The 25929-nt window shown below is 42.2% G+C and overlaps 1 long non-coding RNA gene across 9 annotated transcripts in view; it reads left to right on the top strand.

Moving 5' to 3' along the window:
• LOC148142501 (uncharacterized) overlaps window positions 1–22753 on the top strand; it is a 103582-nt gene extending 80829 nt beyond the window's left edge. For 5 of the 9 annotated variants that reach the window (XR_015751818.1, XR_015751816.1, XR_015751817.1 and 2 more), the window contains 2 exons: window positions 5565–5631; window positions 18785–22753. This is a non-coding gene — a long non-coding RNA (uncharacterized LOC148142501). Of the gene's footprint in view, window positions 1–5564; window positions 5636–18784 lie in introns of all 9 variants that reach the window. The other 4 variants (XR_015751814.1, XR_015751822.1, XR_015751824.1 and 1 more) reach the window with 2 other exon arrangements.
• The last annotated feature ends 3176 nt before the right edge of the window (window positions 22754–25929 follow it).

Here is a 25929-nt window from a genome sequence, read left to right as displayed (position 1 = left end):
TCTGGATTCTTGTTATCTCATTTCTGAAGGCTTCCTATTTCCCAGCCATCCCTTTACCTGCGAAAATCTGCCTCCAATCAGCTTTGAAAGTTCTTGCCTAATACCATCAAAATTGGCCTTTCTCCAATGTAGGACTTCAACTTTTAAATCTGGTCTATCCTTTTCCATCACTATTTTAAAACGAATAGAATTATGGTCACTGGCCCCAAAGTGCTCCCCCACTGACACCTCAGTCACCCGCCCTGCCTTATTTCCCAAGAGTAGGTCAGGTTTTGCACCTTCTCTAGTAGGTATCTCCACATACTGAATCAGAAAATTGTCTTGTACGCACTTAAGAAATTCCTCTCCATCTAAACCTTTAACACTATGGCAGTCCAAGTCGATGTTTGGAAAGTTAAAATCCCCTACTGTAACCACCCTATTATTCTTACAGATAGCTGAAATCTCCTAACAAGTTTGTTTCTTAATTTCTCTCTGACTATTGCTGGGTCTATAATACAATCCCAATAAGCTGATCATCCCTTTCTTATTTCTCAGTTCCACCCAAATAATTTCCCTGGATGTATTTCCGGGAATCACCTCCCTCAGCACAGCTGTAATGCTATCCCTTATCAAAAATGCCACTCCCCCTCCTCTCTTGCCTCCCTTTCTATCCTTCCTGTAGCATTTCTATCCTGGAACATTAAGCTGCCAGTCCTGCCCATCCGTGAGCCATGTTTCCGTAATTGCTATGATATCCCAGTCCCATGTTCCTAACCATGCCCTGAGTTCATCTGCCTTCCCTGTTAGGCTCCTTGCATTAAAATAAATGCAGTTTAATTTATTAGTCCTACCTTGTCCCTGCCTGCCCTGACTGTTTGACTCACTTCTGTTCTCAGCTGTACCCATCTCAGATTGATCTCTTTCCTCACTATCTCCCTGGGTCCCACCCCCCCCCTCACCTTACTAGTTTAAATCCTCCCGAGCAGTTCTAGCAAATTTCCCTGCCAGTATATTAGTCCCTTCCAATTTAGGTGCAATCCGTCCTTCTTGTACAGGTCACTTTTACCCAAAAAGAGCTTCCAATTATCCAAAAATGTGAATCCTTCTCCCATACACCAGCTCCTCAGCCATGCATTCATCTGCTCTATCCTCCTATTCCTGCCCTCACTAGCTCGTCGCACTGGGAGTAATCCAGATATTACTACCCTTGAGGACCTCCTTTTTAAATTTCTGCCTAACTCTCTGTAATCTCCCTTCAGAGTCTCAACCTTTTCCCTTCCAATATCGTTGGTTCCAATGTGGACAATGACCTCTTGCTGGCCCCTCTCCCCCAAGAGAACATTCTGCACCCTCTCTGTGACATCCTTGATCCTGGCACCAGGGAAACAACAACCATTCTGCTTGTTCTCTGCTGGCCACAGAAGCGTCTATCTGTACCTCGGACTACAGAATCCCGTAACACAATTGATCTCTTGGAAGCCTATGTACCCCTCGTTGCATTAGAGCCAGTCTCAATACCAGAAACTTGGCTGTTCGTGCTACGTTCCCCTGAGCATCCATCACCCCCTACATTTTCCAAAACAGCATACCTGTTTGCAATAGGTACATCCACAAAAGACTCCTGCCCTAGGTGCCGACCTCTCTTACCCTTCCTGGAGTTAACCAATCTATGTGACTGTATCTGAGACTTTCCCCCTTTCCTATAATTGCCATTCATCACATACTGTTGCTGTTGCAAATTCCTCATTACTTCTAACTGTCTCTCTAACCGATCCACTCGATCTGATAAGATTCGCATCCAACAGCATTTATGGCATATATAATCCGCAGTAACCCTTAAACTCTCTTTAAACTCCCACATCTGACAAGAAGTACATATCACTGCAAAGGCCATTTTTGCTCCTTCAAAATCTACAGACACAGAAAATAACACTATCTTATTCCTCTAGAAACACTGCCCCAGGTTAAATTAATAGTTATGGCTTATATTTTAAGTTTAATCAAGAGACTTATCTCCTAAAACATATAATCAAGAAAGAATCCATTATACTCACTACTGCAGCCTTTCTCTTGGACAGACTTAAAACAACTCTTAACTTATCGGATTCTGTGCTGTGAACTTCGCCGAACAGTTTCTCCAAGATTAGTTGTGAATTTCACTGTTTGTTAATTTTCCCAGATGCACTCCGATGTCCAGCGATACACGAATTCAAACAGCAAAGGCAGTAACTGTGCAGGTTCTCTCTCTGTCTCCTGCACTGTCCTCACCATGTGCTTCCTTTGTCTGCTCTTCTCCCTTTTAAACTGCTGTTGTTTTGACTTTTTTTTCCCAAAGTTCCAAAGCAATGCAACAGCATATAAAACAGTAATTGCTGCTCCTGGAATTCGAGGAAATCACCTCTAGCACCTAAAATACCTCAAAAAATGGGGCAGCTCTTATAGCCAGAAATTTTTCCCATCCTCCATGTTGATCAAGTGTTTCCCAGAACTTTATGGGAAACCTGCAGGGAAATTGCTGGGCCCCTTGCTGAGATATTTGCTTCATTGATAACCATGGAGGAGATGCCAGAAGACTGGAATTTGGCTAGTGTAGTGTATTTATTTAAGGAAAAACCAGGGAACAATAGGACTGGCAAGCCTTACGTCCCTCCTTGCTCGAGGAGATTCTGAGGGACAAGATTTACATGGGAAAAGCAAGTACCAATTAGGGATAGTCAACATGGCTGTGTGCATGGGAAGTCACGTCTCACTAACTTGATTGAAATTTTTAAAGAGGTGGCAAAGAAGATTGATGAAGGCAGAACGATTGACATTGTCTATATGAACTTCAGCAAAATATTTGACAAGGTTCTGCATGGTAGACTGGTTAATAAGGTTAGTTAATATGGGATCCAGCAGGAGCCAGCCAACTTGATATAAAATTAGCTTGAAGGTAATGCACAGAGGGTGTTGGTATAGGGTTATTTCTCAGACTGAAAGCCATGACCTGTGGTGTGCCACAAGAATCAGTGCTGATCCACTGCTTTTCATCATTTATATCAATGATTTAGGTGTGAATATAGGAGGCAAGGTTAGTAAGTTTGTAGATGACACCGAAATAGGAGGTGTAGTAGACAGTGAAAAAGATTCATGCAGAGTACAATGGGATCTTGATCAGATGGGCCAATGGGTTGAGGAGTGACAGATGGAGTTTCATTTACATAAATGCAAGGTGCTGAATTTTGGAAAGCAAACCAGGGCAGGACTCGCAGTTAATTGTAGGCCCCTGGGGAGTGCTGCTGAACAAAGAGACAGTGGGTGCAGGGGTACAATTCCTTGAAAGTGGAGTCACAGGTAGACAGGGTCATGGAGGTGGTGTTTCATTGGGCAGAACATTGAGTATAGGAATTGGGATGCCATGTTGTGGCTGTACAGAACATTGGTGAGGCCACTTTTAGAATACTACATGCAATTCTGGTCACCTTCCTATCAGAAAGATGTTGTGAAACTTGGAAGGGTGCAGAGAAGATTTACAAGGATGATCATCATGATTTGGAGATGCCGGTGTTGGACTGGGGTGTACAAAGTTAAAAATCACACAACACCAGGTTATAGTCCAACAGGTTTAATTGGAAGCACTAGCTTTCGGAGCGCTGCTCCTTCACCAGGTGGTTGTCCTGTTGCTGGTGCTTCAAATTAAACCTGTTGGACTCTAATCTGGTGTTGCATAATTTTTAACTTTGTAAAAGGATGATGCTAGGATTGGAGGGTTTGAGTTATAGGGAGAGGTTGAATAGGCTGAGACTTTTTCCCCTGGAGTGTCAGAAGCTGAGGGGTGACTTTATGGAGGTTTACGGGGCATGGATAGGATAAATAGACAAAGTCTTTTTCCTTGGGTGAGGGAACCCACAACTAGAGGACACAGGATTAAGGTGAGAGGGGAAAGATTTAAAAGGCACCTGAGGGGTACTGTTTCATGCTGTGGGTAGTGTGTATGAAATGAGCTGTCAGAGGAAGCAGTGGAGGCTGGTGCAATTACAACATTTAAAAAGCATCTGGACGGGTACATGAACAGGAAGGATTTAGAGGAATATGGACCAAATGCTGGCAAATACTCAGATGGGGATGTCTTGTCAGCACAGATGAGTTGGACCAAAGGGTTTGTTTCCATGTTATATGATTGCATGACTCAAGTTAAATGCTAGGAAAATCTACTGATATCATGAGCATGTGTCTTTAAGGCAAACTGACATATTGACTATGAGACAAACCACAACAAAGGCATGTCAGGAATTACGGCTAGCTATTGCAATTTTAATGAGATTCTGGAGCTGAAAAACTCCCAGCACAGTTTTCAGATATATTTTCCAAGGAACCTGGAAGAATAGCTGGTAACACAGCACTGCCCGAAACACCAACTCTCCTGCTCCTCAGATGCTGCCTGACATGCTATGCTTTTCCAGCACCCCACTCTTGACTCTGATCTCCAGCATCTGCAATCCTTACTTTCTCCTGGCAAAACAGCACCAGTTATGTCAAGCTTTGCCAGTTCTGTACTGTCTCCTTTAAGCCCCCTTTGTTATCTTATTTTTTTTTTTAAAATCAGATTTCAACTTTTAAAGCCATGAAGCACTCTTATTTGCACATCATGCAATGCCAGTTTAAGAATGTGTTTGCAAGAGTTTGTTTCTTTATGTTATCGGCTCTGGTGACATGTGAAAATCCCACATAGATTTAGAAAAACAACGAATGTCTCGTAGAAATTAAAATAATACGTTCTACAAAACACCATTGGGGTGATAATTTGTTGATAATAGTCAACTTTCAGAGACCTGTAATGATTTGCAGAACGAACCAATCTCTTTCTTTCGGAGCTCCAAGATTCACCTCAGTCCCACGATCCTAACTTAGTCGAAAACAAGATGCATCAAATTAGCTTCTTCTCTTACACGTCTTCCTGGTATTTCAAAACTCTTGACAAAATCTTCATAAAACACCATGTTTTTTGGAATTGTAGTGCAGCTTTACATCTGTCCCTGACTAATTCATTGGGTTTGGGTTATTTTGCAGAATCAAACTTGCTTTACAGTCTCTGTTGAGTGGTTTGAGAGGGTGAATTTTACCTTTCGCAGACTCTGGACTCCCGCTCTAGATTAGCATGATCATCCATTTCTGGGACAGCTAGAGAGGGGATAGAATAAATGCCTAGCAATTTTTAACGGTGACAGGAGTAGACAAATGGTTAACACATTAATGTGACGTTCACTGTTTCTTATCTCAGTGCTGGAATTAATGTATTTCTGTTAAAATGGATGCACTGTAATTAAAATAGCTGATAAAGGAAAGTCACGCCAATAGGTTAAGTATACTTCCATTCACAATTATTTCTGGGCTACCAGGTTTACCTCAATTAAATCAATGTGCATGTTAAATTATCATTACTGAGCAGTGAATAAAATACCATTGACATCTTTGCAGGGAGATATTGAGAGAATAGTTAGCCCAGGATGCATAATGTTGGGAGCAGAAATTGGGCCTCATTTCTGGAAATTGTCTATTTTTAAGATGAATCCAGATGATATTTTTTGTTGCTCTTTTTACAGAGACAACGGGGCATGAGAAAATTCCATGAAGGCTGGATTATCCCAGGAAAACAAAACAGGACAATTGGCAAGTATGCCATTTCTCAGTGGATAAGAATCCCCACAGAACTGACCTCAGATTCCACACATTTTGTTCATAAGTTCAGCCAGCTCCATCAGAGAGAGGCAGGATGGAAAATGACTAGCTGCACTATAAACTGTGCGTCTTTCGCAAATTAAACAAATAGGGTAATGTGGAGAAAGCCATATCCCATGAATGTTCTAAGGGATGTTTGACTTTGAGATATAATTGGAACTGTAAATTAGTTTTAACAGAGTTTATCTTCAGAGAACAGAGAGCTGCAGCAATCCTTTAAATGGAGAAAGCAGAAGTCACAGATGGTGTTCATTTTAATGGATGTAAAATGCAGAGAAATACGACCCTAGCTTTCTCAGATAAATCATGCAAACAAAGAATTGCAGATGCTTGAGACCTGAAACAAACAAAAACAAGAAGTGCTGGAAAAATCAGCACGTCTATGAAGAGAAAAAACACAGTTAACATTTCAGGTCCAGCGCTCCCTCATCAGAACTGAAAGCAGTCAGGAAATAGATGTATTTATGCTAATACCGGGGAGAGGGGAAAGTGAGACAGACATATATAGAATGGAGACAGTGCCCAGAGAAATAGAGAGAAAGAAGGGTAGGTGATAACTGTGAATGTGCGTACTTAAAAATGTGTTAGCCATACAGAGAGAGCCCATAGAGGGGGTTTGGGGGTGGGAAACAGACATGGAGAGAGGTGTTCATACTCTGAAGTTGTTAAACTCAATGTTGAGTCCTGAAGTCTGTAACATGCCTAGATGGAAGGTTGCATTAAGCTTCTCAAGAGCACTGCAGGCACATCTGAGACAGGAAAACTGACATGGGGACACAATGGTGTGTTGAAGTGGCAGGCAACTGGAAGCATGGGGGTCATTTTTATGGACAGAAAATAGATGTTTAGCAAAGTAGTCACCCAATGTGTGCTTCCTAACTTTCTCAGTATTGAGATTCTTCCTTCCATCTTTGTAGTGTTCAATAGTTTAACAGTTTTGTGTTCAATAATTTAAAACTGGTAACTGATTTATGATCTTTGTACTTGACTGATTAACCCTGGGTATGGACTCAGTTGAACTAAACAGATAACATAGAAGGACCTGGAAACTAAAACTTGGGTAAAAATGGATGCAGGCGGGGGAGCTTGGTCAGGCAGCATCTCAGGAGCAGGAGAATCGATGTTTCGGGCATAAGCCCTTCATCAGGAACGAGACTTGTGGGCCAGAGCTAAGAGATAAATGGGAGGGGGGAGTTGGGATTGGGGGGAAGATAGCTGAGAAAGCAATAGTGGATGAAGATGGGGAGAAAGTGTTGGTCAGAGGGGGGAGCTGTTGAAATCCACATTTATCCCATGTGGTTGCAGGGTCCCAAGGCGGAATATGAGGCGTTCTTCTCCAGGCATCAGATGGTAATGGTTTGGTGGTGGAGGAGGCCCAAGACCTGCATGCCCTTGACAGAGTGGGCAGGGAGTTGATGTGTTCAGCTACGGGGCAGTGGGGTTGATGAGTGTGCATGTCTAGTCCCTGCACCCACCAACCTCCCCTGCCTGTGGCTGAACACTTCAACTCTCCCTCCCATTTGGTCAAGTGCATGCAAGTCCTGGGCCTTCTCCACCATCAAACCGTTACCACCTGCTGCCTGGAGGAAGAATGCCCCATGTTCCGCCTTGGGACCTTGCAACCACATGGGATAAGTGTGGATTTCAACAGCTTCCTCATTTCCCCACCACCCACATTATCCCAGTCCCAAGCCTCCAACTCAGCACCGCCCTCCAGACTTTTTCATCACTCCCCTCTCTGACCTATCACCTTCTCCCTCACCTTCATCCACTTATTGCTTTCTCAGCTACCTTCCCCCCAACCCACGCCCCTCCCATTTATCTCTAAGCCTGGCCTAAAAACCTCACCCCTGATGATGGGCTTATGTCCGAAACGTTGAGTCTCCTGCTCCTCGGTTGCTGCCTGATCTGCTGTGAGTTTCCAGCAACACACTCTCAACTTTGATCTCCAGCATCTACAGTCCTTATTTTCTCCTAAACATAGATGTGGGCACTTTGCCGCTCAGTTAATAAAAGCAATAAGTAAACCTGTTGTGCAAAATGCAGTGGTTCGTGTAATTGCTTTGAGATACGTGCATATGAATTAGGAACAGGAGTAGACCATTCAGCCCCTCAACATTCAATAAGATTGTGACTGATCTGATTGTAGCCTCAGATCCATATTGTTGCCTACCCCTTAATAAACATTCACCCCCTTTGCTGAACAAGAATCTATCTATTCCTGAATTCAAACTATCCAAGGACTCTCTGCTTCCACCATCTTTTCTGGAAGAACTTTCCAAAGACTCATAACCCTCCAAGACAAAAACATAGTCTTATCTCTGTTTTAAATGGGCAACCCTTAATTTTTAAATAGTAACTGTAAGTTCTGGATGCTCCCACAAGAGGAAACATTCTCTTCATGTTTGCCTTGTCAAGATCCCTTGGGATCTTATATGTATTAACCATGCCACCTCTTACACTTTAAACTCCAGCCTAACCTGCTCAATATTTCCCCATAATACCATCCCACTCCCCAATTCAGATATTAGTCTAGAAAACCTCCCATCAGCTGCCTCCATCCCTTTTGTGTTTTCCTTAACTAAGGCGATCAATACTGTGGACAGTATTGCAGATGCAGTCTCACCATTGACCTGCAACCCACCATTTGCTCCCAGCAATGGGAATTAGGACAACCGTACCTAATGAACCGTCATTATCAGTCGTATGTGACAATTTGGAGATAGTCATGAGGTGCAGTGGTAATGTCTCGATCTCTGAGCCAGGACACCTGGATTCAAGCTCCACCTGCTCCAGAAGTGTGTAATAATGTCTTTGAACAGGTTAATTCAACAAGTATCCGTGCTAAATATTTGAACATCTCCTTTTCTTCTGCTAGAAGCCCGCAATGCCTCAACAATTGAAACAGTGAAGTGGGTGAAATTTTCTGAGCTGTGTTTGCTGATATTTGAATGTAATGCTGGTCACACATTAGGCCTTAACAGAAACAAACATTTCTGGTTCTGTGAGCCTACAGAGAGCATGGAGACTGAACTTGTCCAGCACATGACATTGGTCACACATTGCACAAAGTTCTATCCAGTACATTTGTGTCCTAACTCAATAACATGGAAAACATGGAACTTAAATGACTCATTTCAAGTTGCATTACGTATACAACAAGAAAGAGGCCATTAGGTCCAATTATTCTAAGATGGCACCAGCATTCTGCCACTTTATCCAGAAACTCTATTTTTTCTCCCGTGCGTTCTTATTTGCATTTCTTTTAAATGCATCAATGACATTTGCATCAAGTATTCTGGCAGGCTGCATTCCACATTCTTTCTCATTAACCTCTTATTACAAAGTCACTAAGAAATACAATATCTATGTTGTTGTGGTCTCTGGTGCATCGGTAAAGCTCCACCTTCTGAGCTAGAAATGTGGGTTCAAGTCCCACTTCAGGACTTGATGGCCGTGGAAAGAATGTTCATGATTCAAGTTCAAAGGGCTCATAGTCAGCCTGGGATTCCTTCCACCTCTTCCTCCCCCTTCCCAAAAAGGAAACAATAGGTAAAAGGTGTGCAGAAGATATGCTAAAAACAATTTGTATTGTTTAGTTTCGTGTTGGAATTCCATCATAACAGCAACAGTTTCTTGGTGCCCACTCTATCTTAACTATCTCTTATCAGGTCACCACTTTGTGTTTAACCTTTCCAGAGGCAGGTTCCCAACTTGTTTAGCCTTTCACTGGGACAACCAAACAACAACTTGCATTTATCTAGCACCTTTACCATGGTAAAACATTCCAGGATACTTTCAAGGAGAATTATCAAAACAAAAATCTACCAACGCACCACATAAGCATATATTAGGGAAGATGACTAAATATCTGTTAAAGAGGTGGGCTACATAAAGTGATAGAGATGTACAGCACGGAAACAGACCCTTCGGTCCAACTCGTCCATCCCGACCAGATATCCTAAACTAATCTAGTCCCACTTGCCAGCACTTGGCCCATATCCCTCCAAACCGTTCCTACTTATATACCTATCCGACTTTTTAAATGTTATAATTGTACCAGCCTCCATCACTTCCTCTGGCAGCTTCTTCTATACACACACCAGCTTTTATGTGAAAAAGTTGCCCCTTTTAAATCTTTCCCTTCTCACCCTAAACCTATGCCTTCTAGTTCTGGACTCCCACCCCAGGGAAAAGACCTGTTTAATTATTCTTCCATGCCCCTCATAATTTTATAAATCTCTATAAGGTCAACTTAAAAAAAAGAAAGAGAGATTATGAGATGGAGAGCTTCAAGGAGGGAAAGTCTGTGAAGTGAAAGATGTCTGCAAGGTCACATGAACTGGAACCAAATGTGTAGAATTCTGGGAATATCTGTGTCTTGATTTACAGTCAGTATGCCTTTAAGAAACATGCCTCATCACTATGTTATGAGGGTATAAAGATCTTATATTCCATCTTACCTTGGATCACTTGAAGCATGACGTTCTACTGGAAGTATGATTCTGTTGTCATGTAATAACTTAATATTAGCCCTGCCTGAGGTAGATAATGTTTGCAGTCAATAGTCAAAAACAATTTAAAAAAAAAATCTGTTAGATTCTTCGATATCATGATAGCTGTGCCCAAAGTCTTTTGTGATAGGAAATGACAGAGTTTTCCAAAGTGTGCATCAGGGCCATAGGTGAGGTTGTGAGCTGAAATATTGGGACAAGACCTCTGTGGCATTGACGGTCGCCATGGAAATTTCAGCAAGTTACAACTGTAGAGCTACCATCCCAAGATAATAGCTCTCAATGAGGGGTTGTAACAAAATTTCAAGTGGTGTTGCAGAGGGAAAAGATTTGGCAAGTCTCGCTGCATCAGGTGGAAGATCCCGATCCTGGCAAACTCACACCGATGTCCTCTTTGCCTACCTCCTGTGTGCAGTGTATACACTTAATAAAAAAAGATTGTTGGTGTTCACTGACATGGCTGTGTCCCACATTCCCTCAACAACCACAAAGAGCTTTGCATTGATGGCACAATCACCAACGATGAAGCAGTTAACATCAAAGATGTTCGAGAGATCAAAGCATCATAGCCAATACTGTGCAGTCCACCTCCATGCCAGGCGTATATAGCTCCTCCATATCTCTGCTTAAATGTGGAAACCAATATTCTCATTGACCATAAGTATAAGATAAATGAAGACGTATAGTTTAAAGAAAAGCCCTTTCACAGCAGCTGTTTGGCTCACCTTTAAATGTTGAAGAAAAACAAAGATTTAGGAGTCATTGCATGTGCTGTGGCAAGGTGCCAGTTCACTTTGCAAGTTTGCATTGTAGAAGAGATGTAGCTGTTATCTTGAGTATAGAGTCAATATTATTTCACATGATTATCCATTACCTTCAGTTAATCTTTATACCTAATGGATTCTCCCCCACCTGGAGAGTCATCTGATGTAGAAATCTGGCTTAATATATCTGGTTAAACATTGTCAAAAAGGAAGGGAAGTTTCTGACTAAGCAGTTCCATTACATAGGGTATTTATTCGGCAGTGCAATGACCTCAATGTGGTTCCATTAAAGAGTCGTGTAATAGTCAAATTCTACAAACCATGAAGTCTCCATTTCACTTATGTACCAAAGTTAACAGCAACGTAAATGAAAAGAAGATTAATTTTAATGGTTCGATTTGTTTTGTAAATTAATAACATTGTAACCTGCTTTTCCTCTAAACTTTGATTTCTTTTACTTTTATCCATCTTTGCTCTAGCAACTCAGACTGAGCTGATGTTACACCAGTGAGGGCAGTTTCCCGCACTGCAGGCCAAATGGCTATTTCTTGCTCCCTGGTGATTCTGAGGCTGAAGCACACTGTTCGTAACCTCACTCTCCAATTTCACTGAATTGACCTTTTGACAATATGTGCTTTCTATCACCAAAATGGTCCCCTTTGACTCATCACTCATCCTGCTCAACCATTTCCACCTCAAACCCCTCTTCTGTGCTGTGATTAAATCTGGATGATTTTACTATTCGACTGGACAAGCTTTCACCTTCAGTTACGTAAGCCTGGACTTCTAGAGATAACTTTGATTTCTTTTTGGGGGTTGGTATCAGGCTGTGCTTGATCATACTCATGTGAAGCCCCTCAGACCATTGCACTATCTGAAACAGAGTTGAAAAATGTGGTGCTGGAAAAACACAGCAGGCCAGACAGCATCCGAGGAGCAGGAGAATCGACGTTTCGGGCATAAGCCCTTCTTCCTTCTCCTCGGATGCTGCCTGGCCTGCTGTGTTTTTCCAGCACCACATCTTTCAACTCTGGTCTCCAGCATCTGCAGTCCTCACTTTCCACTATCTGAAACATACTACATAAATGCATGTAGTTGTTATTTCAGTACAACTCTAATACTGCCTTGGTATGGGTCAGACAGTCCACTTTTTTGGTGGGTAGTTAATAAAAACTGTTCATGCATACCTACCTTAAAAAAGCCTAATTTTAAAAAAGAAACTTGATGCTTCCTTTTTCACTTGTGTTGTGGATGCAAGAATACTTATGTTTTTGATAAAATAAGCCTCAGCACTGAAGGGATAAGACACTTCATGTACTGTTCCAAATTTTAACTATGTTAATACAACAGTCCGTACTGAAAAGATATGGTATGGGAACAGGAGTAGGCCATTCAACCCCTTGAGTCTGTTCTGCTATTCGATGAGATCATGGTTGATCTATCGCCTAAATCCACATACTTGTCTTTAGCCCATATCTCTTAAGACTTTTGCTTCATAGAACCATAGAATCTCTACAAAGATGGCATTTATGTTGAATATAAAAACAGGGCTGCACTTCTGAGGATCTGTAAGGCTCTGGCGAAAGCAGGTACTGTAGAGACTGGAGATTAGAGTCAAGATTAGAAAAGCACAGCAGATCTGGCAGCATCCGAGGAGCAGGAATATCGACGTTTCAGGTTCATTCCTATTGAAGGGCTTTTGCCCGAAACATTGATTTTCCTGCTCCTTGGATGCTGCCAGACCTGCTGTGCTTTTCCAGCACTACTCTAATCTTGACTCTATCAGGCTCTGGTCAGACCACATTTGGAGTATTGTGCACAGTTTTGGGCTCCATATTTCAGGAAGGATATACCGGACTCTAGAGCGTGCTCAGAGGATGTTCATGAGAATGGTCCCAGGAATGCAAAGCTTAACATATGAGGAATGTTTGAAGACTAGGGGTTCCTATTGGATGCAGTTTAGAAGGATTGGAGGGGTTCTAACTGAAACATAGAGAATAGTGAATGGCCTGGTCAGAGTAGATATTGGGAAGATGCTTCCATTGGTCGGAGAGACCAGGACCTGAAGTCACAGTCTTAGAGTAAAGGGAAGACCTTTTAAAATGGAGATAAGGAGAAATTTCTTCAGCTAGAGAGTGGTGCATTTATGGAATTTGTTGCCACAGAATGATATGGAGGCCAGGTCATTGAGTGTATTTAAGACTGAGACAGATAGGTTCTTGAGTATCAATGGAATCAAGGGTTAGAGGAAGAAAGTGGGAGAATGGGGTTGTGAAACTTATCACTATAAATGCCGGAGGAAACATCACAGAAGCGCTTCACAGGAGGCTCCCAAGCACTGAGGATGTCACCTAGACAGGGGACGAAACGTCTGCAACACAAATTCCCAGCTCGGCAAACAGAACCACAACAACTTATCAGCCGTGATTGAATGGCAGAGCAGGTGCAATGGGCTGAATGGCCTAATTTCTGCTCCTATATCTTATGGTTTTACAGTGTGGAAAGAGGCCATTTGGTCCATTGAGCCCTCACCAATCAGGCACCCAGGTTGACAGATGTAAACAGGGGATTCAGAGTCTCCTGACTCTAGGGGACTGACTCCGAACTGGTGGCCACAGCTAGTGTACTGCACACACGTAAATGAAGGGTGACTTGGGATGGGATACTGGCCTCTGCACAGTTATTTCACACTTGCACATGTGTTTATCGAAGAGAAAAGATCCCAAAGAATGTCACACGATATATGATTCAGCCTGAGTGGTGACAATTAAAAGGAGTTGACCAAAGACACACTTTGAGAAATTTTAATGGCAAGAAGGTTTAAAGGTGGGAAAGACTTGCCACAGGTTCACAGCTTGGAAAGAGCATTGCAGAGTGCACGTATAAGGTAACTGGACTGCTTTGCCATTGATGGAGAAGGATAAAAGATGACAAAGTACAGCAAAAGCAAAAGATTGGATGATATGAGGTGTAGCATGGTATAGTTGCAATAAAGTCAGGCAAGGCCATGGAGTGATTTATAATTCTAGTCAATAAGGTTTCAACTCAGCTTACTGAATGATGTTGGAAGCTGCTGAAGGAAGGGATGATGGGTGAGCGGGGTGAGGTACTAGGGAAGGGTTCCCAAGAGTGAAATGGTGCTTATGATGAACATACCATAGCATCCTAACAAAGATTCAGTCTTTACAGGAAGGCAAATGTTGACTTGCATTAGGCTGCACTACCTTGTCCTCATTTAAAAATACCTCACCAGTCTCTTTCACAGCTTCCCATTTAATCATGGAAATTCCTTTCCTCAACCACCAGTACAGCACCATTTAAAAATTCTGTATGGAATCAGTGTCTGCCATCAGTTAAGATACAACATTCCTGATCACAACAACTCAGCAGTCAAATATACTGTTCATCCCACTGTCAGATTATTTGCCAATGATTTTAAATATATGACCTTTGGTTATTGACGGGGGAAATGGTTTCTCTCAGTCAAAGCCTCTCATCAGCCCTTCGCTGTTTTTGCTTATCTTATGACATTCTTTATTCAAAGGAGCGCACATGCATGTGTATATGTGTGTGCCCTGTGTGGATTTTTATGTGTATGTGTGTCTGTATGTGTTTTGTATGCATGTGTGTACCTGTATGTGTTTTTGTGTCTTTTGTTTGTGTCTGTGTTTTTCTGTATGAATACTCTTGTTTGTTTTTATATATATATGTGCGTTCTTGTGTGTATGCACGTGTTGTCCTGTCAGAATGAGGATGATGCTTGCTTGTGGCAAGAAAATATGTGTGGACACTTATAACGGACTGGGAAACAGAGGGTGTTCTGAATGGGTTTACAGATTGATAAACAATATGTTTGATAAGGCCTTTTTATCATTATGTTAACTTAAAGATGGGGTGTTAGCTCAGTTGTTTGAACAACCAGTTTGTAATGTCTTCTCATTCACAGCATGGGTTTACTTCCGACACTGGCTGAGATGACTGTGAGGGTCCTACCCCCTCAACTTTATTCCTCACCTGAGGCATGGTGACCCTCAGACGAAACTCACCAGCATTCATCTCTACGATCCTATAGTGACTGTCGCAATTCAGAAAAAATGTAAAATTCTAGAAGATCCAGACCTGGTTTGAATTTTAACAGTGCCAAGTGGAACAGGATTCCAGCCTTTTTCTGAATACTTTCTTTAAACTCCTAACCTCTATCTATTTTCAAATGAAAGGGATGGACAGGCAGTTTACAGAGGCTTTATAAACAGCAGACAGGAAGGAGGCTTGCACTCCATGTGTCCCCAGCCTTATGTATGATTGGACGAGTTGAGACCTGAATGTTCTCAAGCAATTACTGACAATAGCACAAATACATAGCAAAGTGATTCCCCAAAAAGCACTATTCACAAAACTCACCAGATGTTCGTGTTTTTTTTCCCAAGTCCACACCCCAATACCATTCACTTCTGCAGGTCCACCCCATGCTTCCAGCCAATTCTTTGAATAATTTCTCTTTGACACCACAATAGCCCTGCTGTCTCTCGAGGGCATTCATTGAGGAAGTTTAACTGCAGTGTTAATGGGTTAGCGCAGATAGGTTCAGGGCCAAAAAAAGGACTTTGGCATTCTTTGTGCTGAGGTCACTGCCCTCAGCAGCAGACATCGATGAAAAGGATACTTGCAGCCGCTGAGTTATGTGCAGTTTGTGAAAAGTGAGGAACAAACTTGACAGCTCTCAGTGGCTCTGAAACTGCCCAGCTTTTCATCCAAAAATAAAATGAGCAGGAAGCAGAGCTTTGTGAGAAGGAGCCAAATGTTGCTTTCACGGCTAGTAAAGGGAGTGCACGTGTATTGCACTATTCAGTCTCATGGAGCTATACCCTGGGATCTCAGAGGGAGCTGTAATCTGGGGTCTATAACCTTCCCTCCCAAGATATCCCCCACCCCCTTCCACATACACACACCTACACCCTCATTCTCTTCCCCAGGCACCACAGGCTAAAGGATATTGAAGACATTTGGCTGATTGAATCCATTTTAAGTACACACTGAGACACAGGATACCCACAGGGCGCAATAAAAGAGTAAAGAATTAGAACGGAAGATTGCATTGGAGGGATGAAAAACACAAAAAGGCAGGGTCAGGAAAGAGGAAGTGATTTGGTGCAGGAAGCAGGTGATGGAGACCACAGAGACAATTTAAGATGTGAATAGGGAGCTGTTAGGAAGCACCTCCACTGTTCAGGATACAGCAGCAAATGATTAACAATGGAACAATAAAAGGTGGGGTGGGGCAGTGAAAAATTCTGTCTGAAAAGTCGCAAGCATCTGCAACAGACTCTACATGCTCTTTTTGAAAATATTGCCATCAAGAGCTCTGTTGTTAGCCTAACGTCTAAATGACAGTAAGAAAAAAATTGTATTAATTACTGATGACAAAGATTTGCATTTATATTTGTCTCTCAGACATACCTCGCTGTAAAAACAATGAGCTACCATGATGTAGTGAGCACAGTAAAAAGCCCTGAGAGGGAAACACGATGAGGTGAATACTCACTTAATCTGTTTTTGGCTGGGGAGAAATGTTTGAGAAGTAAACTTGTGTAAAATCAATTGTAGCCCCTTGATTTTGTAGACAAACCGCTTGAATATCTGACAGAGGTTTAAGAATATATTGCATCAAATGGACATCATAAATTAACTGACAGATTTAGCCTCGGAATTAGCACATCTGCAACCAAGGTAACAATAATTGTTGAAGAGAATACAGAGATCACAGATAAGTACCAAGGTAGAACAAAATATTTATCTTGGCAGTGTAGTCATAGCAAAATCGATCACAAAGTTCAAGTACAAATAGCAAAAATGAGAGCCTCCTCTCAACAGTGCAGATGTTTTGGAGAATCAGAGTCCTGACAGCTTGTTTACTTTAACGTTTGCAGGAGAAAGTTTGCAGCTTTAGAAAGTTACTTTGGAAAGGAATCCAGGCTCTTTCTTCATCTCTGTTGCATTTGAGAAGAATACGGCCATTATGTAGCAAACACAAGTATCAGATGTGGAACATATACATGTGTTCCAACTGTCTGTTAATCAGACCATTCACTATCAAAAGACATTGTCGGATTGTGATCCTACCATTAGCGGTGTAAATTTACAAATTATAAAACACGTGCTCTTCATGAAATGAGGGTTTTCAAGATCTCTGTTGTTAGCTTGACGTCTATACGACAGTAAGGAACAATTGTATTAATTACTGTTGACAAAGTTTTGCATTTATATTTGTCTCTCAGACATATCTCGCTATAAATACAATGAGTTACAATAATGTAGTGAACACACTAAAAAGCCCTTAGAGGGAAACACAATGAGGTGATGACTTGGAGGTGCCGGTTTTGAACTGGGATGTACAAAGTTAAAAAGCAGACAACATCAGGTTATAGTCCAACAGATTTATTTGGAAGCACTATCTTTTGGAGCGCTGCTCCTTAATCAGGTGGTTGTGGAGAGTACTGGTGTATACACCTGGTGTTGTGCAATGAGGTGAATACTCAGTTAATCTGGATTAGTATATTGAAGTCAGGGATAATTTTTAATCCAAGCAATGGGTATCTTGCCTATCAACAAGAATCCCTTGTTCCCTATTTTGAGGAAAACCTGCCTTATCAAGTGTCAATCAAACTCTTAACTGGCTCGAGGCAGATCTATCACAGGATTATGTAACAGAGGATTATGGGATATCCTCCTCCCCTGGAGATCAATTAGTGAATCAGAGGCTCTCCGTTGCAAGTAATAGCATTGCCACTTAAAAGAAGCCTTAGATTAGAGAGTGACCAAGCCTGGTTCAAGGAGAATGGAATGGGGTGGGAGGTCAGGAAGATGGAGGGAAGAAGGGTCACAGGCAACAGCAGAGGTTGTCTTTTGGTACTGGTCTCATTCTTGTTGCTGGTTCGCTTGTTCAGACACACAATGCCAGCAATAAGGGACCAAATGTCCCCAGCCCCACCAGAAGTTCACAAGCAAACAAAACAGACCTTCGGGTACCTGAATGGTGACTTCCATTACACAACACTGAAAATCTGCAGTGGTGTGATGAGACCCTTGAGTGGGCATTAATAGCTATTTAAAGACCTGAATTGGCAGCAAAGCAGAAAGACTGTCCACAAGGTATCCATCAGCTGACTCAATAGGAGCCAAAGTGAGAAGGTAATAGGATCCACGTCTGGCACCCGCCATCCAATTAATTGACCCCCTCATCTCCAAACCTTCCTCAGGGAGGGCATTACATTTCATTCAGCAGGGAAGAAAAAGTTCAGAGATAATTTGACCAATGATCATAGAGTGTGAGCTCAACAGAAATGGGAATCAGCTGGGAAAGAAATGAAAAGAATGTGTTAGAAAAGCCTTGAGGTGATTTTACTGACTTTCTGCAAGTATTGGCTTGGGTTGTTGAAAGGCTATTAAGATTCCTCCAAACATACACAGCCCATCAAGCTGTATGGTATCTGTGACATGGCTCTGGGACTTCCTGCCTGCTGAGAAAAGCTTTAACCTTTCAATAATCAGCCTGAAAAACTGCAAATGGCATTTGACTGGTGACTATAGCTTTTAAAGCCAATGCAACAAGATGTTCAATTAAAGAAGGAGTTTTGGAAATAAGTTGCAATGGGCATCTATTTTGCAAAGTCCAAACAAAATTGCAGCAATTCTCAGAGAAGATTGTCTATTGTGAGATTTTTTTAAAATGTGGCCTTTACTGTCTGTGTTTTTGTCAGTCTGGTCTAAGGCTTGTCACATTCATTCATTGTCCTTCTCTTATTTCAGAAAGTGGCTGGTCATGCCGAGTTCCAGAAATCGATTTCTGCTCCAGTGAAACTGCATTGGAGGTTAGAAGAAGGAGAAGCAGACAGGCTATCTCTCCGCACTAAGTTTACTGAAACCAACTCTGAAAGCACATTAATAAACCCTCACCTCCATGATTGTTACTTCCCAAGATGACAGGGTGCCTTTGGTAACGAGTGTAGTCATTGGAGAAAGCCCCATGCATTTATAATAAATAAACCTATTATAATATAGAACAACTTTACAGAAAAGTAACAGTTGTATTAAAAGACCTCGAGATGTCCCAAAGCACTTTATAGCCAATTAAGTAGTATTTTGGTGTAGTCACAGTTGTAATGTAGGAAACACAACAGTCAATTTGTTCACAGTAAACCTGCTGACACAGCAAGGCCAGGATGATCACTGGGTTTTACTGATGATAGTTGAGCACTAAGATTGACAAGTACAGGAGGAAGAATTGCCTCACTGTTTTCCAAAACAATAATGTGGGATTTTTATATGTCCACACGAGGTGGTCAATGAGCTCAATTGAAAAGCAGCATCTTTTACCATACAGCACTCCTTCAGTACCATCCTGGGATGTTTACTAACAGATTAATCTCAAGTAGTTGGACTGGGAAAATCCCATCAAAGTCTTAAGTTATGATCAAAACAAATTATTCTGCTCAACATCTTGTTCACACAACTTTTCCCTTTGGCTTGCCCCGCACCCAAACATTTCTATTTGTCTTTGCCTTTTAATTAAAATATTCGCTACTGGTTCAGAATACAGGTGAATAGGTTTGAAACATAATTGATATGGTTGGTATTTACCTTTTACAGAAGTGCTGCATATGACTTTAAATTTAAAGTTACATTTTAATCATGTAAACAAAATACTTCCAGCTTGTTATTTGCCAGGAATGGAATTGGTTTAGCACAGGGTTTTCATTATTTGATGTTCCTGCATGCTTTAAGATTCTGGTAACAGTTACCAGTAATGAAATTGGCTTCCATTGTCTTAAGACAAAAAGAAAGAAAGAATTGCATTCATACAATATTTTTATGATATCTCAAAGCATGTTATAGCCATGGAAGAACTTCTGAAATGTAGTCATTGTTGTTATGTAGGAACTGCAGCAGCCAATATGCACTGAGCAACTTCCACCAACAAAATAAAAATAACCAACAAACTGACTCCGTAGAGGCCAGTATCCCATAACCAAGTCACCTTTTATTTACATGGAGAGTCTTTAATGCTGATCCAACTCCTTCAGAGCTGGCTGTCAGAGTTAACAAGATGTCTGACACTCCTGTTTTTTTCTCCTATTTTTTCTTTTTTTTTTCCTTTCCTTCACCCATGTCGTGTGAGTGCAGGTGTCAGACACAGTGAAGAACAACAAGAGTGTAAATCTTTATTTATATTCCACCACAAGGGAGAATGGAAACACCCGAGTGGCCAGCACACTCCTTTTTTTTTCTTTTTTTGTAGTGAGAACATTTTTTCAGGAGTGTATCTCTCTCTCATCACCACTGAAATCCAGTATCCCGTCACCAAGTCACCCTTATTTACATATGGAGAGTCCATGACACTGATCCAGCTCCCTCAGAGCCAGCCCTCAGAGTGACAAGATGCCTGACCCTCCTGTTTATTTTCTTTTTTCTTTTTTTTTTTGTTTTTCCTCTTTTTTTTCTGTGGTAGTTCTTATTTTTTCCCCAGCACCCATGTTGTGTGTGTGCAGGTGTGACCACCCTCCTGTTTTTTTTCTTTTTTCTTTTTTTTTCTTCCTTTTTTTTGTGTATGTGCAAGTGTGAGACACAGTGAGAGACACAAAGTGCATGAATCTTTGTTCAATTTCCACCACCAGGAAGATGGGAAAACACCCGGGTGGCCAGTGACAAGCAGTGCCCTTCACATCAAAGGGCAACGCTGTGTGATCAAACAGTGAAGGGGAGGGGAGGGACTAAATCAAAATAGAGTTGGAAGGGGACTCTCCTGTGTTTTTTTTAACCCCCACACTACCACCTAAGTGCGGTAGTGCTTATTTTTCCCCAGCACCCATGGTGTGTGTGTGTAGGTGTGATACACAGTGAAAGACACAAGGTGCACGAATCTTTATTCAATTTCCACCACCAGGAAGATCGGAAAACACCCGAGTGGCCAGTGACAAGCATTGCCCTTCACATCAAAGGGCAGTGCTATGTGATCAAACTGTGAAGGGGAGGGCAGGGACTAAATCAAAATAGAGTTGGAGGGGGACTCACCTGTTTTTTTTATTTTATTAAACAAATTACAAAAACAGTTTACAACAAACAGTTACATTTACAGCCTGCATACAAGAGACAGCAATTTTATAAGGGAGAGGAGCAGCAAAGCCAAGCCCCAAACCCTACCGTTCAAACAGTTTACAGGGACAGGAGGACAAACCTCAAATCCCAGTTTCACATATAAAAATATAAAGAGACATCAATGACATTTGTACATTAGACAATACTGTTACATACAAAAGTGCAGACAATACAGACCAAGCAAGCTCCCGCCCCTCCCACCTTCCGACCACTCTAAGGCAACTCTCCTGTTTTTATCTGTCAGCTAGCGCTCCCTGATTGGACCAGATTAATAGCCACAATCAAGAAACTCACATTCTTTGAAGTTCACGGACTGACCTCGTTACAATTACTGTAGTCAGAATATCTGTTTCATGAACATAGCTTTTGTGGACTAAATATTCATGCTTTGCTCTTGTCGAAAACAGTACTATGGGATCTTTATGTCTACTTCAGGAGGCAGATATGGGAAACCATAGCTCTGTCTTCTGAAAGATGACACCTCCAACACTGCAGCATTCTTTTACTGCTGTATTGGAGCATCAACCTAGATTTTTGTGCTCAAACCCTGGACCAGAACTTAACCCTAGTACATTGTGATTCAGAGGCCAGCATTCTATCAACTGAGTCAAAGACACCAGCCTCTGTTCAGAAGTTGAGACTGGTAGATTTTTGTATTCTTCTGCCTACCTTTTCCTGTCTCTTGAAGACTCAAGCCAGTTAGATACTTATTTGGATCAGATTGGATTTGAACTCAGATCTTCTGGTCCAAAGGTAGGGAACCTACAACTGTATTGCAAGAGGTCCTTCAAATCAGGTATGATTGACAATTCCACAGTGAAAACCTCAGAAAAACCTCACTGAACAGGTTGATCTTCACCTATGAAATCAGATGATAAACAGAAATTAATGTGGGTGAGGTTACCAGGAATTTTCCTGGATAGAATTGGGCCCTCAATAACAGCATCAGAGCCCAGGAATTAGGGCTCAACCCTAATATTCTACATATAGGAAAGTACTTAACTACTTGACTCAATACATCCCAACAGCTGTTTCTCATTTATTATCCCATCCCCAGTTAAATTCCTCATAGACTGGAACAGTTTACTACATCTAAGTGTTAATTTTTACTTACTAAGTAATATAAAAGCAGTGAAGTCATCAAGTTTTTGAGTTTGCAAGTATCCAAACTGTGGTGATGGAACCCACAGATGACTAATCTAAATTGTACTGTACAATGATCAGATCAGCTCTTAAGTCAGTCTCATCCAGATTCCGATATGCAATTATAACTTTGCAAAAATGATTATGAATTTGAACAAACCAGAACCAATGAAAACCAAATGGACGGCATTTTCTTGATGGGCTTATCACGAAACTGCCACCAACATAATTTTCCACACTCATAGAAAGCTGATTTGATGGATTGAAAATCACAAGCAAAAGGAAAACAGATTATCGGAACTCTATATAATTAATGTTTAAGAGTCTATGCTCCTCAATGTACCAGGCTGTTTTCATTGTATGCAGATGACCACTTAATCCAGGTGTTGCTAGTACTCCTTCCCTGTTGCTCATTTGCCTTATTTCATCAATGTCAGGTTGTGTGCCAGCAGACGGGAGTTGTGTGTGTATGTGTGTGTATGTGTGAGTGTGTGTGTGGGGGGGAGGGGTTGCTGGGGGTAGGGGTGGAATGAGTACTTACATTTGCTTTGCCATGGCTTTTAAGAAGGATCCAGTTTCAAATACTATCCCAAGTTATTGAGGTTGGTTGTCCCCACCCTTAACCTCAACCAGGCAGATCTTAGGAGCTGAGGGAATCGCAGGCTCAAAATTCAATGTGATTTTGAATGAGCACAGCATGTGGTGAGGGCCCTCAGAAGTTAGCTAATTTGAAAATGTGCTGGTTTGTACTGTAAAGCCAAGGTGGAAAAAGTTTTTGATTCAGAGGCCTGCAGCAAAAGTTAACATTGTGAATAGTACTTAAAGAGTTGGCTAAGTGGCAGCTTAGTCAAATTTTGTGGAAAATTTCTCTCTGAGAGGACAAATGAGTTTTCTTACTGCATCTTACCAAACCGCTCCCCCTTTATTAATGGTCATCCCCACTCCTATGGCGCTCCTCTAGCTTGATTCTATTCCTAATCTGCTATCTCTCACCATACCCAGAACAGTCGACCACAGTTAGCATATCCCAGGAGGCACCAGCATCCCTGAAACTATCTTTAAAAGGCTGTTGTGAACCCTGCAAAGCAGGTTGTCCCAAGCTGCTCCGCAGGCTTCTGGATATTTGCTCCAGAAAACTGTGATGCCATATTGCGGGCAGGGACCTGGAGTTCCTGCTGGAGGACGTGGTGCAGAGGCAAAGTGCCCACTCACCCCAGGGTCAGCAGTGGAGACCTAAACAACAGAGCACAGTGGCCTTGTCCAAGGGTGGTGGGCATTTGGAACGCATTGCCAGCAGAGGTGGTAGAGGCAGGCACAGTAGATTCATTTAAGATGCGTCTGGACAGATGCATGCGTAGGTGGGGAGTCGAGGGTTACAAATGCTTAGGAATTGACCGGCAGGTTTAGACAGTACATTTGGATCGGCTCAGGCTTGGAGAGCCGAACGGCCTGTTCCTGGGCTGTAAATTTTCCTTGTTCTTTGTTCTATTTCCACTAGGATCAGTGCAGTCTCAGCTACCTGGAGGAATCTATGGCAATGTAGGAAGAAGCTCAATAACTTTCTTGACTCCATATGTAACTGCTAATTTCTCTCTGATACCTCACTCTCACTCTATCTCTGCTACTAGACTCACTTCCTATCAAGGCTAAAGCTTGACCACTCTCACTGTTGCCTACAATAACTTCTCTCACTTTCTGTCACCCATTCAAAACCTCAACAGCACTAACTCTGCATGCCTTCTGTGCTGCCTACTCACTAGCTCAGGATACCTCCCCTCCTGTACAAAAGTAATAGCGGTGCCACCCACTTTCCTCTCCATTAATGCCTGCCTCGGGGAAAGCAGCACGCAACATGATAGAAAGACTCAAGACATTTGGTTTCTCACCCCTTTTCTAGAGAGAATCCCCACTCTGATGGCTGAAACAGCTGACTGACTGTGTCCAAGCCTCTGGATTGATGTTGGAGTACTCCCTCATCTCACTGTGCAGGGATCCCCTGAGTGAAGGCTATTTCCCCAGACCAGTCTGAGAACTGCTGTCAACCATGGTGAAATTTCTGGCTTTGTGTCTGTACTAAGCAGCACAGCAATACCGCAGTACGATATCTCTCGCTGAGAGACAAGTCGCAGAAAGCCAAGGAAAGTCAGGGATACTTGAGCACCAAGGCAGACGCAAATTGAGTGAACGCTAAGACAGCAAGATGCTGTCTTGTCCAGTCTATGAGCTAGGTGCCTGGCTGAGAACAAACTGACTTCATTGTCGCATTATGATGACAGTTACGATGTAGCCTTAAGTGCAACAGCACACTGTAAGTGCATCAAAGATGTAACATGAGGGAATTTAAAGAATGACACCTTTCAGATGCTAGCGTCAATGGATTTGGGGTGCATGTGGCCATTGCCCATGGAGCATGTGCTGAGATGTTGATGCCTAGTGTCCAACATGTAGATCCTTTGGAGCAAGCGATACCAACTGCTGGCTCTGATTTCCATGTTGAGAATTCTTAGCATCCAGTTTGTTAGCAGCAGGTGGTATGCTCGGGAGCTGAAAGAAAGATGTGAACAAGGCAAGATGTGCAGTTAATAAGATCATGAACAAACAATAATCCCCCTTAATCGGCAACTCACTGTTCCTTAGCAAGCATCTCACTTCGAGCCTGGACCTCAATTAAACAATGTAACGAGGATGTCAATTGACCTCCAGCCCAACTCTACTCCATATCTCACCATGGCCAACATTGTTCAGCTTACCACCCGTTTTTCTACATTGCTATGTTTGCTCAATTCATGCGACCTAATTTAACCATGTTGTTGTCCAACTTTTGCTTGTGTTAGGGCGAACACTGGTTCAATTGCATCTTTTTCCTTTTTGCTTTTCCCACCTTTCATAGTGTCTTCAGAATATCAGTTAGTCAGCTGGCCATCAGTCATGGTTTTGGATCTGGTAGCTGGTTTCACAGCCAGATGCCCTTCCTCCGGCTATCCTTGCCCACTTATCTGCTATTGCAAACCATAGTGCAACTGGCAAAGAAACTCTCTCACTCTTACCACCTGCCATTGCTGTTTTGGAGGATTGACAGTCTGGTAGTCAATCTGCTTGGAGGTATCACACATACAACGTTCATGACCATCAAGTTGTAGAGTCCTAGAGATGTACAGCATGGAAACAGATCCTTTGGTCCAACCTGTCCATGCCGACCAGATATCCCAACCCAATATAGTCCCACCTGCCAGCACCCTGCCCATATCCCTCCAAACCCTTCCTATTCATATACCCATCCAAATGCCTCTTAAATGTTGCAATTGGACCAGACTCCACCACTTCCTCTGGCAGCTCATTCCATACACGTATCACCCTCTGTGTGAAAACGTTGCCCCAATAGGTCTCTTTTATATCTTTCCCCTCTCACCCTAAACCTATGCCCTCTTGTTCTGGACTCCCCGGCCCCAGGGAAAAGACTTTGCCTATTTACCCTATCCATGCCCCTCGTAATTTTGTAAACCTCTATAAGGTCACCTCTCAGCCTCCGACGTTCCAGGGACCTTGTGTGGGATTGTGAATCTGTAGCTTCTGGCTTCAAGGTAGGCTTGCTACCCACTTTGTGTCACAAGCAAAGCTCCCTCTAAGCCTGTGCAGCTACACACATCGATCATCAT

Source organism: Chiloscyllium plagiosum, unplaced genomic scaffold (assembly GCF_037043375.1).
Source record: "Chiloscyllium plagiosum isolate Xiang-an unplaced genomic scaffold, Cpla_swu_hap1 HiC_scaffold_28, whole genome shotgun sequence".
Taxonomy (NCBI): domain Eukaryota; kingdom Metazoa; phylum Chordata; class Chondrichthyes; order Orectolobiformes; family Hemiscylliidae; genus Chiloscyllium; species Chiloscyllium plagiosum.
Note: the sequence above shows the minus strand (reverse complement) of the source record. Positions and strands in the feature narration are given on the sequence as shown.